The sequence below is a fragment of the Mustela lutreola genome, chromosome 3, assembly GCF_030435805.1.
Source record: "Mustela lutreola isolate mMusLut2 chromosome 3, mMusLut2.pri, whole genome shotgun sequence".
Taxonomy (NCBI): Eukaryota; Metazoa; Chordata; class Mammalia; order Carnivora; family Mustelidae; genus Mustela; species Mustela lutreola.
In genome coordinates, this window is record NC_081292.1 from 66,916,337 (window position 1) to 66,931,224 (window position 14,888).

Here is a 14,888-nt window from a genome sequence, read left to right on the forward strand (position 1 = left end):
TGAGTGCTATTGACCCCAATTTTATGCTACTTTTGGTAATACCAAATTTTGTTACTCTGCACCTTTTGTGGAAAAAAAAAGTGATTTATGCCCAAATAATATGCTGCAGTGAACATTTTAATTATAATTTAAATCCATTAGCAAATCTCCTTTTAAACCTTCCTCAATATCTAAGGTGAAAGGTGTTTTCAGTAAGTCAGACTGCTGGAATTTTTGAGGTAGCTAGGAAAAAAGAGTAGTGAAATGAAATGATTGATGAAAGATTCTGTTAAGTTTGAGTTGAAAAAAGTAAGTTTGGGTCTCAGTGTATATTCTTTGCATTGTGAAGATTTAGAATGCACATTAACATAGTTGAGATTCTGGAAAGTCTTCTAAGAAAGATACCTGCTCTGTTCTGCTTAAGTTTTACTTAATTTATTTGACCCCTTTCAGAGTCTCTTAACACCTCTGTGATACATTGTTCCTTGGAATTTACTTTGGGGGACACTATTAAAGGGAAAGAAAGACCCTAATTACTGATAAGGTATAGATACAATATAGTAGATGTAGTAGCCCTACATAAACATGAGACCATTCTCCAGATTAGTGATTGTGTTTTGGGAAGGCAGTTCTGTTGGCAGTGAAGGAAGAAGAGTCAGAAATAAGGAGCAGTTGGGAGGAATGGTATCAGATCACAGGACTATTTGCTTACTAGCTCTTTGTTTCCCATCCCGTCTAACGGCAAGCAACTGGTTGTCTCTCCTGGTAATATTTAACTTGTAGAGAGGAACGTCTGTTAGTAATTGTTTTTTCAAAGCAGAATAAAAATGTATTGTGAATGGGAAATAATTTGAGGAAATACTTCTCATAATATACCTTACAGAGTGAAGGAGGGGATATTTGAAAAGGGAAAATGGATGAAAAAATTATTGTCGCCATTCAAAGTTAGATATGTTTTCCATTCAGATACTAGTTGTGCTAGCGGTATGCCAGGTATTATTCCAGTGCTGGGCATATGGCACTGAACCAAACATACTTTCATGGAACTTACTTTCTAGTTTATTGAGGCTAACAGTAAAAAACAAACTAACATGGATTGTCAGATTGTTATTTTCTGAAGCAGTAGTTCAGAAGGGTAAAGGGAGAATGGCCCAGGAGTGCAATTTTAGATAAGGTGGGCAGGAAAGGCCTTTCTCTTAAGAGACATTTCAGCAGAGAATTGACAGAACAGAGAGATTCAGCCTTTTAGGTACGTGGATGAAAGAGAGGTAACAGTAAGACAATGTGTGGTTGGTGCTTTTCCAGGTTGAAAGATTTAGGTGACTGAGGGGAGAGTAAGAGGGAGAGGGATGGAAGAGGAGAGCAACTTTGGATTTTATCGTATCTGTGATGGAAGCCAGTGCAGAGTTTTGTATAAGAGAGTGGTATAGCAGATTTACATGTTAAAGGGCTCACTGGTAGTGATTTAGATTAGGCAGGGGTGGGGGGGGGGTGTATGAGAATTGTTTGCATTTGGAATATATTTTAAAGGAGTCCACTGAATTTGCTGATGGGTTGCTTGTATGACAGCAGACTAGTTGCCAGAGCTACACGTTGTTAGGGCATTCGCCGTGATGAGAAGGAACACCAGGAGAGAGATAACCTTTGGGAAATAAGTTGTTACAGTAAAACATTTTCATCCAACTCTTTATATATATTTTATAATTTTTTAATGATGGAATTTCCTGATTATATAATAGGATACTTTCTACTGGGAAAAGGAATCAATTAAAATGATAGGATATTTCCAACTGAGACTATACAAAATAATTTTAAATTTGAGTTATTAGGGTTTTTTTTTGTGAGCTTTTTTTCCCTAAGAGAGCCAACTTTGATGTAGTTAATAAACAACTGGCCTAGTCCCTTTTTGGGATAGGATCTTTGCAGATTTAATTAGTTGAGGATCTCCAGATGAAATCATCTTGGATTCAGGGTGGGTCCCAAATCCTGTGACTGGTGTCCTTATAAGTGGAGGAAGGGACAGGAAGACCTATGAAGGAAGAAGGCTATGTGAAAATGGAGGTAGAAATTGGAGTTATGCTGTCATAAATAAGCCGAGGAACACCTGTAGTCACCAGAATCTAAGGAAGAGGCATGAAGGATGCTTTCCTGGAGCCTTCAGAGATAGCTCAGATATCTGGGCTCCAGAACTGTGAGAACAAATTTCTGTTATTTTAAGCCATCAAGTTTGTGATAATGTGTGAACGCAGCCCTAGAAAACTAATAAAAGTTCCCTTTATCCTAACTTTTCAGACCCAGTTTGATTTGAGTTTCCATTTATAGAATATACCATGTATGTGTTGAAACAATCAAATGCAGTCTTTGGCTAATTTCTATCTCATAAATCTAGACAGTAGTTATTCTGAGGCTTTAGTGTGTGTGAGTCTCTTGAAAAGGTTCTTTTTAAAGGGTACTGGGACTAAGTATTTAAAAAGTTTATGTTCTTTTAGTATTTTTGTTTTGCTTATTAGACTTGATATAACTACGTAGGTCTATATATAGCCTGTGTTACCTTCTCATCCAGGAAAGACTGTAAAAAACAATCTATAAAATATTTCATATCACAGTATTACCTCTAGTAGGATCTTTAGAAAAATTCATGTGCGACATTTAATATTTCTCACTCAACTTTGACTCACTTAATCAGCTGTTTAATAACTGTCTAGAAACTTGCTAAGGAATGAAATAATAAAAATATAAGCAGACAAAGAAGGTATCATGAAGGTCAAGTACTTTATTCAGAGGAGAATCCCATTGTCTTTACTCTGTTTACTTTTAATTATACATAAGTCCAATGAATTGGCAGTTTACTAAAACCATTTTCAAAAGTAAAACTGGGGAAAAAAATAACCCATGACACTGTTAGGTGAAGATCGCCATTGCTAATTTTATAAAAAGCAACTTTGTTGAGGTATAATTTACATAGTATAAAATCTGCCCATTAAAAAAAATTAATCTCTATACTTAACATGGGGCTCAAACAGCCCCAAGATCAAGAGTTGCATGTTGTTCTGAGTCAGTCAGGCACTCCCAAACTGCCCATTTTAATTACCCCTATTTACAATAGTGCCTATTTACAGTTAATCCCTGGTACCTCCCACAGCTCTAGGTGTCCACTGATCTGCTTTCTGTGTCTAGATTAGCCTTTTCTGTATATTTCTTGTAAGTATTCATCATACAGATAGAGTGTTTTGTGTCTGGCTTCTTCCACTGAGCATATTTTTGAGGTTCATTCATGTTGTAGCATGTATCAGTATTTTATTTCTTTTTATTAATGAATAGTATTCCAGAGTGTGGATGTACCACATTTTGCTTATTCACCAGTTTTGATGGACGTTTGGGTTGAATGAATAATGCTGCTGTGAATATTTGTGTGTAATATTTATATAGTTACTACCTAGATGTAGAATTGCTGTGTCATATGATAAATCTATGTTTAACTTTTTAAGAAACGAAGTTGTTTTCCAAGTAGCTACATCCTTTTATATCTCCATCAGCAACATAGGAGGGTTTCTCATATGTCCTTGCCAGCCAAAGATTATTACTGTCTTTTTTATTTTAGCCATCTTAGTTGATATGACGTGTTATTTCTTTGAGACACTATTAACTTTTTGAGGTATTTTTTCCATACTTTATTCTGACAATACAATACACACAGACGTAGTCTTCAGAAATTGAGCTAGTTAATTTATAAGGCAGTAGTAAGAAGGAAAAAGAAATAGCTGACATTTATTGTTTACTGTATGCCAAGTTCTGTGCCAATTATTTTATTGTCTTAATCTCAGTTTGTCCTCTAGACAACCCTGTATGTTTTGTGCTGTTATTATCTGCCGTTTGCAAATGAAGAAACTGAGGTTTAGAGCTTATGTTTGGTAGAGTTAAAATATGAGCAAGTCTTTGGGGCCTAATGTGGCAGACCTGACCTGCGCCCTTATCCACAAATCTTTGTTTATAATTAACAAATTACAAAAAGGGAAAGAAGGGCCTCCATGGAAAAAGAGTTACTGTTAAGAAAGAGAAAGGGCAAAATACAGAACAAAGAAACAGCTGTCTAACAGCAGTATAGAAAAATACTGCTCTCTACATTTCAGTGATTCTCAGGGGTATTTATGTACTATATGTTAATAATTGCATCTCTTAATCTGTTATACAAAAAAAATATTTTGTGGTCTGCTTAAGTCAGCCAGATTCATGTGTGTTTCTGTGTATGTAAGATTTTTAACAAAATTTTAAAGTAAGATTTTAATAATTTAAGCCATTTGGAAAATACAGCTGTCCCATGCCATTCCCAGGGATTCTGGTGATCTTATGGTACCCGAGTTCCTGGTCTTTTAAAAATATTCTAATTTTTTATCTTAGTATTTTATAATATTTTTAAATTATTTTAAGAATTGAAACTAGTTAACGACGGGGGGGGGGTCTTTCAGAAACAAAAACAAACTCTTACTAGAATTGTTATCTTATAGGAAGTAAGACTCTGTTACCTAAAAATAATTGTTTATGTTTATGGAGTTATGCTGCCATAAATAAGCCAAGGATCTCCTGTAGTCACCAGAATCTAGGAAGAGGTAAGAAGGATTCTTTCCTGGAGCCTTTAGAGATAGCTCAGATATCTGGGCTCCAGAACTGTGAGAACAAGTTTCTGTTATTTTAAGCCATTAAGTTTGTGATAATGTGTGAACGCAGCCCTAGAAAACTAATAAAAGTTCCCTTTATCCTAACTTTTCAGACCCAGTTTGATTTGAGTTTCCATTTATAGAGTATATCACGTATGTGTTCAAACAGTCATGAGTCTCCATAAATTCAGTGGCTTTCGTAAGTATATAATTGTTGTGGGGTGCCTGGTGGCTCATTTGTTTAAGTGTCCAAATTCTTGATTTTGGCTCCCGTCATGATCTCAGGGTTGTGAGATCCAGCCCTCTGTGCGGCTCTTCGCTCAGCAGGAGTCTGCTTGACATTCTTCCCTCCCCACCCCTCCCCTGACTCAGGCATGCACATCCTTTCTCTCTAAAGTAAGTAAATAAAATTGAAATAAATACAATTATTGTGTAATTGTCATAACTCTCAATTGTATAGACTCTGATCATTATTTCATATGCATTTTCTGTATATATATTTTGTCTTCCTACCAAGCATTTTATTTTAATAATGTGGTTTTTTTTCTTTTAAGTTTTTATTTATTTATTTGAGAGAGAGAGGGACAGAGATAGAGTGGGGAGGAGAGAGAGAAGCAGGCTCCCCGCTGAGCAGGGAGCCTGATACTGGGCTGCATCCCAGGACCCTGAGATGATAACCTGAGCTGAAGGCTGACACTTAACCACCTAGGTGCTCCTGTTCCTGTTGAAGGCTGACACTTAACCACCTAGGTGCTTCTGTTCCTATTGCAAAGTGTTGTTTGAGTTTGGGGACATTTCCATTTAAATTCTGCTGCACAGAGTTTTCTTAATATATTTTCTTATTAATCTTTGCAAAATTCATTGAATATTATGTATACAGAATTATGTATGGTAAACACTAAGATTGAATTCGTTGGTAGAGTGTGGTCATTTATGGCTCTTGTTCCTTAGGTATGACATGTCATAAATGTACTCTACCTATGCTGGGTGCAAGTATACAGCCATCTGCTGAGGAAGACAAGAGTTTTCATTCTCTTTAGAGTTATTGGTTTGGACTTACTTTTATGTAACCATTCCTTTTCATCTTTTCTTTGCAATTTTTTTTCTGTTCTAAAAGAAGAAAACAAAGACCTGAAACTCCCCTTTATAATCAGAATGTGTATATTTTTGTTTTTTATAGATTTTGAGTTTTTTGGTGCTTATTTTCTTGAATTTATTAGGGTATAATAGCAAGTATTTAACAGGTTCATTTTCTCCCATTGAATTGACAGGTAAAAAACAGTTATGAAGTTAAAAAGTATTTTATTCTTAAATTATTGATTATTAATTTTTATTAACATAGTGCCTCACATGATATCTGACAGGATTAATTAGTCCTCATGTCTTATTTTTTATAATGTTGCTCCCCCCCAAACTAGTATTTTATTTTTTGTACTTTAATACTTACTTTTAGTGTCTTATTAATATAATGCTTAGCTTGTCTTACCATTTGTTTTTATATATAAGATTAAAAGTGTTATAGCTGGAAAGAAGTTGATGATTTCACCTATTTTGTTGGGCTCTCGTGCCTATTCCCTAAATTTTAATTCTTACTTAGTGATTTGAGAATGTGTTTAATGTGTTGACAAACCAAAGCTTATGTGTAATTTCTAATGTGCTTGTTGTATCTTTAGAAATGAAAATGGAACCACTTGAATCTTGTAATAGTGAATAGAAATAAAGTGTTAAAAAAAAAGTGTGGTATGTTTGATACCAGTTAATAATTAAATTAACAATTAAGCCTTAATAATTGAGCTATTAAAATTTATATCAGTGTCCAAAATAGGGATTTTATTATGATTAGAGAACTGTTTTACTACAAGATACATGGACAGAAATTAATCTTAATCAGAATGTATTTGTTATAAATGCAGTGATGAATCTCTGTGTTTGTATCTATGAAGTGAAATTACTTTATTCTCTTTGTTCTCATCCCAACCGCATTTCTGAGGCTATTGAGGAAGACTCTTCAATGGCAAATTAAGAGGAAATGTACCTTTTTTGGTTAATATGTAGCACACACACTTCTTTCTCTTAAAAAGTCAACGAATATGCCAAAGTATGGTATCTTAAACTTCTATATGTGATTATATATTCATTGAGTTATATTCCTTTTGAAATAGTTAAATATTTTTTCAGTTTATAATTTTCTTTCACATTTCAAAAAGCACACTTGATTAAATGATTAATATGCCAAAATCTGATTTACCTGTAAAAAAGTTAGGCATACGAATTATCATCATTGTAATTATTTTTGTTTGGTTTGTTTTTCTTGGTTTGAAAGAAAAATGTCTTTGGGAACGATTAGTCTTTCTGTTTCATTACTAAACTAAAATCTTATTTATGAAAATTTACTGAGCAGTTTTAAATCTTAAATTGAATATCCTTTGAATTTTTTTTAACACCACCTCCTAAATGGTTTCTCCCAACTTGGTCTCATTGAATACCACTTAAAAAAATATAAACAAGTAAGTGGCTCTGAGGACTCATCAGTCAGATACCATGTTATGCACTGTGCTAATTTGAATTGAGAATGACTGAAGGAACAAGATGTGATAAAATGCTTTTGAAAATGCTCATTAAAGCTTTCTACCTTTAACATTTATTGAAGTTATGTGATCTTTGACTAATAGCAAATAAGGAGCTTTGATTGCCACTCATGCATGCCTAATGCTATTCTGTGTAATTAAGACCTCTCATTAGTTTGCTTGACTAAAATATCTTAATGTAAGTTTTTGTTGATTCATTAACTTAATGTCCCCAAATATTTTGTCAAGGATAGTCACTGTTAATAATTTGGCTTTCTAGGAGATGTGTAAGAAAATAAAAATATCTTTGAGTTTGGAAAGTAAATGTCAAGAATGTTTGCTTTTCCTCAGGTTTTCATGTTTATTCTTTATTTTTTATTTTATTTATTTATTTTTAAAGATTTATTTATTTATTTATTTGACACAGAGAGAGATCACAATTAGGCAGAGAGGCAGGCAGAGAGAGACAGGAAGCAGGCTTCCTTCTGAGCAGAGAGCCCGGTGCGGGGCTTGATCCCAGGACCCTGAGATCATGACCTGAGTCGAAGGCAGAGGCCCAACCCACCCAGCCACCCAGGCGCCACCCCTAATGTTTATTTTTTAAACTTCTGTCCTGAAATTTTCACTTAAAAATTTATCACAGTATTTCAGTTCCTTTTTTTGGAACCACTCCTTTTATGTTCATCTCCTACCTGATCCTCCTTATCTCTTCCTTTTCCTTTTCAAACCTCAGAATCATGTGAGCATTGATACATTAATACATTCTTGATTCCGAAAAGCATATTTTAGAGAAATTGAGGCAATTTAAAAATCATCAGAAAGTAACCATGTACCTGGTTAATATCTCTTGATGTGACCTCCCAAATGACCACTAAATTGTGGAAATTGAAGGAAATTCACTCCATTGTAGAAAACCAGATTAATGGCAATCTGTTTCTAGATCTGGAAGGAATGAAAAGAAGCTAAAAGGATGAGCGATAACCTAAGTATCTAACAAAGATGTCTAACGTAGGGATAATTCTTTTTTCCTAAATGAAAGAAGATTAATTTGAAATTGCAACAAAGTAATAATCAGAGACATTTTGAAATGGCTGCACTAAAAAAAGAACCCGTTACATCCTAACTGCCATATTCTAGGAAGAAAAAAACGCTCAAAAGACATTCTTACAAGTTTCAATCTGTGGATATTCTTTAAAATTAAGGATAAAAACTATATCCCATAAATATCTAGGCAGAGAAAATAAGCTTTCAAAGAAGGAATTGTAATTTTAGTTAAAGATTGCAAAGAAGAGTTTTACCCTAGCTAAACCTAAGTAGTACAAATTTGCTGAAAATGATAGAACAGCAACAGCAACTCTGGTAATAAAGTGAAATATACTGTTTCATGTCTTTTTTTTTTTTTTTTTTTTAATCTGTGCCTTATCCGGCTTCTCTGTCTTGTTTTTCATTGTTCCTTTCTTTCTTCTCTTTCCCTGTGTCCTTCATCTATCCACTCCTTTCTCTCATCCCTTTTATTTCAAATAATATTTTTCTTCCCCTCAAATAACATCTAAAAATTGTTAGAAAATAATCAGACATGTTGTGAAGATGTCTGTACAAATTCATCTATGCTTGTGCTCTTTATGACAACTAAAAGTTGAAAGTAAGGTTGTCAACAGTATGGAGTGGGTTAAATAAATAATGGTGTTTGGAATACTACAAAGCACTGAATAGTGAGTGACATGTTGGAAATATATTCATTGATATAGGAAGATAAATGAGTGGAAATATATGAAAGTTACATAATCTGTTATGTAATTATGTATTAGTGTTTATCTTTGAACAAGTGTATATAGGTATACATAGAGGTGTTCCAAGTATAAGGAAATTTTGACACATATATTGAGAGGCCTGTTCCATTGTCTTGTTTTTCAGTAGAATTACAATATATCTATAACGTTGTTAGAGAAGTATATGTTATTAAAGAATCTATAGCTCTGAAGAACTTCTTTTTATTTATTTATTTATTAAGGATTTTGTTTATTTATTTGACGGAGCGAGATCACAAGTAGGCAGTGTGGCAGGCAGAGAGAGAGGCGGAAGCAGGCTCCCTGCTGAGCAGAGAGCCTGATGTGGGGCTCGATCCCAGGACCCCAAGATCATGACCTGAGCAGAAGGCAGAGGCTTAACCCACTGAGCCACCCAGGGGCCCCAGAACTTCTATATATTAATTTTATATATTATTTGTTTTCCTGTCCAGGCCTGTGGTATTTAAATGTAGAGAAAGGAGGAAAAAAAAAACAAAAATAAGTAGTCGTCTTCATATTGATGTAAAAAATAAAACTGAGAAAGGAGATGGAGGATATCAAAGCTAGCTGATTGAATGGTAGTCACATTTATTTAACCATCATGTCAGCCTGGTACTAAACACAGGGACAGTTCAAATGTGTCTTTGGTATTGCTTAGACAGACCTAATTATCAAATAAAAATTGATCATATTCTAGGCTTTATCAGTTATTAGCTTATGACACTAAGAAAGAAATTTTTTCAGGTAATACCATTTTGCTCTTTCTCATTTTGATTATTCAAAATGGTTAGAGAATAACTGGTCTGAAACAGACTTTTCACTAGGAGCTACTTAAAATTTCTGTCTCTGGTTATCTACCTAAGTATCATCTGAGAATTAAAAAGTCTTAGAAAACTTCATTGGTTGCTGTATCTTTGAAAACACAAAGGAGGAATCCTTAATTTTCATCTCAGATAAATCTTAAGATTTATTAATTACTATTTATAAGAAGAAAAGTTTGCAGGTTTTAGAAGATCTCTCCATGTATGTATCCATTGTACTTTTTCAACCCATTTAGTAAAGGTATGAAAATTGATTGAAGAATAGAGTTTTCTTGATGTTTATTAAAAAGCCCATTAGTGTTAACTGGTTTCTACTTAGTATTGCAAATTCTTGGGTCTGCATCTATTCTGGAGTTGGATACCAAGTTCTTTTCAATTACAGCTGACCTTTGAACAAGGTGGGAATTGGGAACACTGATAACCCTGCACAGTCAGCTCCCCAAAACTTTACTAACAGCTTACTGTACGCTGGAAGCCTTACCGGTAACATGAACAGTTGACTAACATGTATTTTGTGTGTTAAAAGTATCATACCGTTTTTTAATAATAAAGTAAGCTAGGGAAAAAAAAGTTGAGAAATTCAAAAGATAAAATACATTGAATTACCATACTTAATGTTTTCTAGAAAAAAAAAAATTCTGCCTGCAAGAGGTCCAGTGCCATGGAGGTGGGTCTGGCCCAGAGTTGGCAATGTACCAGAGGCTGGGTAGACTTGGCTCAGAACAGGCAGATGATGGGCTAGCTTTAGGCAGCAACACTGACCTGAAGGCACAGCACAGTCCAGTCTGTCGGGAGGTCCATCACTGGTCTGTGGCCATTGGTGGCTGCCAGCCATGTGGGAGTGTGCCCACAGAGAGCTTGGGGGATGGGGTGGGACTGGCCTGTGTGGGAGGGGCCCCAAAGGCTTCACCTATTCTGTCCTGCAGTCCTGCTAGGCTACTGGGAGGAGAAGGGCTCCCAGAGCAGCGCCCACCCTGCCCTCTAGGTGTGTTTTTCTGCTTCAGCATGGCCTTTTGCCTGCCAGCCGCGGGTGCTTGACCTAGCGCCTCGTTCAGGGCAGCTCACAATTCTGCCTGGTCCTGGGCCATGGGGGAAGAGGGAGTTGCTCATGGTCTGAGCAGGCCTCCCTTAAGTACTTAGAGGAGAGAAGGCATGGCTCGTGTGCCAGCTGTTTTCCATTCAGTCCTGTAGAGACTGGGGTGGGCAGTTGTAAATAAATGCCCTGTGGCTTTTGCTGTCAGTTCTCAACAAAGCAGAATAAAACCAGTAGAAGTGGGCCTAGACAATTTAAACCCCCATTGTTCAAGAATCAACTATACATAAACTCTCTCATTTATTAAGTATTTTCCTATATATTCCCGTTGAGTCACAAAATAATACTGTGAGTTGTAGATGTTGTTATTCTCTTATATTGATAAATACTAGCCTGAAATCAGTGGGCCAAAAATTTGTTTTCATTCTATTGTAATGCAGTTACAACTTGGTTAGTCTTGAGTTGATAATGTCTGTATTCTTTCCGTTTTTAACCCACTCAAAAATCTCTCATATTATACCAATTCAATATTTATTTGCATTTATAATTAACTTTTTAAAAATGCAGATAGTGTTTAGAAATATTAAACATACAAGTTATTCATTTGTTGGTGGTATCCTTGGATTTCTGGAGAATGCTTTCTTGGCTTCATCATCAACCTGAGTTTTGCCTATTGAGAGAATGAGATATTGGACTGCAAAGGAAGAGAAAATGGATTAATTTTAGAACATGGGACATTACAGAACTGGGACAGCCCTGAAACAAGCTCCTTTACATAACCTAAGGCTAGCATGAGGTTGTGGGTAACAGAATAGATAGAAAGGTGCCGAATGGTGAATTGAGAAAGTGTTAAAAACACACTTTACTTTGCTACACATAAGAGCATTGTATACTATTTAAAATATGTCAGCCCTTTTTTTTTTTTTTTGAATATTTTGATTTATTTATTTGACAGAAATTACAAGTAGGCAGAGAGGCAGGCAGAGAGAGAGAGAGAAGAGGAAGCAGGCTCCCTGTTGAGCAGAGAGCCCGATACGGGGCTCAATCCCAGGACCCTGAGATCATGACCTGAGCTGAAAGCAGAGGCTTAACCCACTGAGCCACCCAGGTGCCCCATGTCAGCACTTTTTAAAATTTGTTGGTGAGAGCTCATTTTATGTGTTTGGGGGATAATGCTAATTATTAGCTATTTTCTGTTAAAAAGATAAATTAGTGGATTTTGCCTCCATGTGGCTGTTTGGGACTATCAAATGTTTTATGTGTTAAATTTTGTCATTTGTGAACTATTGATTTTACCACATGGTTAAAAGCCAGGGTTATTAGTCTGCATTAATAAACATTTATTGAATGCCTTCTATGTGTCTTATAATTTTATTAGATTCTGTGATTGCTAGAGATCATGTATGACCCTTGCCTTCAAGCAGTTTTTAGTGTTCTTGGGGGAAATAGATTGTAAAATGTGCTATCATAGAATTACACATAAATTGATGGAAACCCATTAATGCTAATGTAGACATACATAAAATTGATGGAAACCCAAAGGAAGGACTGACCAGTTCTTTCCAAGAGTAGTGGTTGTGTGAGAGCATGAATCAGGTATAGCTTTATAGTGGAATCTACCTTAGACCTCAGGCTTGCAATCACAAGATGACTGTAATATGGAAGAACATTACAGATAGAATGAGTTGCTTGAGCATAGATGTACGAGTTAGTACGGCTCTCCCTTTTGGGAAGTGCAGGAAGTTCAATGTGGCTATAGGGTGTAGTTTGATAGAGTGAATAAGGAGAGAGGAGTTTGGGGAAGACAGCAGGGGACAGAAGAAGATCTTACAGATCTTAGACTGTTTCTTATATAGACGGTAGAGTGCCAAGCAAAGGAGTGAAGTGTGGGTGTTGCAGTTCAGAAAGATTATTGGCATTATGAAAAATAAATTGTTAGGGTTTGGAACTGGAGGCAATAAGACCATTATATATATAAAATGTATATATATGTATATATATTTAATTTTATTTAAATTCAATTAACATATAGTGCATTATTAGTTTCAGAGCTGGAGTTTGTGATTCATTGGTTGCATATAACACCCAGTGCTCATTACATCGTGTTCCCTCCTTAATGCCCATCACCCAGTTACCCCATCCCCCACCTACGTTCCCTCCAGCAACCCTGTTTGTTTCCATATATTTAAGAGTTTCTTATAGTTTGTTTTCCTCTCTGTTTTCATCTTACTTTATTTTTCTCTCACTTCCCCTATGATCATCTGTTTTTTTCCCTTAAATTCCACATATGAATGAAATCATATGGTATTTGTCTTTTTCTGATTGACCTATTTCGCTTAGCATAATATCCTCTCATTCCATTCATGTCTTTGCAAATAGTAAGGATTTCATTTTTTGATGGCTGAGCAATATTCCATTGTATCCATTCATCTGTTGAGGGACAGCTAGGCTTTTTCCATAGTTTGGCTGTTGTGGACATTGCTATTATAAACATTGGGGTGCAGGTGCCCCTTTGGATCACTGTGTTTGTATCCTTTGGGTAAATAGTAGTGCAGTTGCTGGCTCATAGGGTAGTTCTATTTTAACCTTTTTGAGGAACCTTGATACCGTTTTCTGGAGTGGCTGCACCAGCTGTGTGCCAGCAGCATGAGAGGGTTCCCCTTTCTCTACATCCTCCCGAAATTTTTTTTTCTAACTTGTTAATTTTAGGCATTCTGACCAGTGTAAGGTGTTACCTCATTGTGGTTTTGATTTGTATTTTCCTGATGCTGAGTGATGTTGAGCATTTTTTCATGTGTTACTTGCTGTTTGTATGTTGTCTTTTGAGAAATGTCTGTTCATGTCTTCTGCCCATTTAGAAGACCATTATACTAATAACTGTTGGTATAGCCCGGATTTGAAGAAGCAGGGGCATGAACTTGTGGCACATATGGAAAGCTTAGATCTCAGTAAATCAGTAGGACTTCATAACTGAGTGTGAGAAATGAGGAAAAGGAAGGCATTTAGGATGATTGAGGTTTCTAATGTGATTTTGGGCACAAAAAGCTAGCAAGCTAGCTCTAGATAGAAGTTTAGGTATTATCAGCATATAGTTAGCCATTTATGTCCTTTGGAGAAAAGGAGATGTATATTAAAATACCCAGTAAATTTGTTCTCATTAATTTCTTTCTTCAAGAAGCATTTGTTAAAGACCTGTTTGCTCCAGATTTTATGCTAAGCCTGAGTAATATAAAGATCTAAAGTATGACCCTTTCTGTTTAAGGAGCAAATTGAGGGAGATGAACACATGAAATAATTTCAGCATAATAAGGTAGATATTGATAATGAAAACCAGAAATGCTTTGGAGATAGAGAAGAAGTGTAATTCTGTTAGCCTGGAAGTTCAGAGGAAGACTTCTTAGAGATGACAGCTGTTTATTCTAGAAGGATGAATATGTGTTAGGAAAAAATGGGTGGGTGAAAACTGTTCTTGGGAAGGAGGAGTATCATTAGTTAAGGCATGAGTAGCTGAGAAAACACAAAGTTTGGGAGAGAGTTACCCAGAAAATTGGCATTTTAAGAGTCTTAAATGTGAGGCAGGAACTGTAGGAGATGAGGTTTGTGAGCAGTGTTATAGGTGATGGTGAGCATTGACAGAAAACTGAAGATTTTTAGTTGGGAGTGCCATAAAACATGTAGCTGAACCAGTCTTAAAAGGTACCTGCCAGGCAGATTCGTGGTGGGGGTAGAATTCCAGGCAAAGAGTGTATTTTGAGCAGAAAGCCTGGAGGCATGAAATAGCAGGTCACTTCCAGGGATTTAGAGTTTTCTTTCAATATTGCAGTGTGGAATACAAGGGCATGCAGAGAGATGGAAGTTGTTGATGGGGTCAGATCTTGGAGGGTTCTGTGCTGAAGAGCTTGAAATTTATCATGCCAAAGGTCACTCTGGCACTAATGTAGTAAGACTCAAAAGAGAGATGAGGAATCAGTAGGTCTTGTGAGAGATAAGAGCCTGACATGAAGATGTAACAGAGGAATGGAGAAATCAGATTCAAGGAATTACAG

General features: G+C 35.8%; 1 protein-coding gene across 2 annotated transcripts in view; it reads left to right on the forward strand.

The window, feature by feature from the left end:
• The window catches only part of ARFGEF1 (ADP ribosylation factor guanine nucleotide exchange factor 1), a 155,210-nt gene that overhangs the window by 4,411 nt on the left and 135,911 nt on the right, over positions 1–14,888 (forward strand). The window lies entirely within an intron of this gene.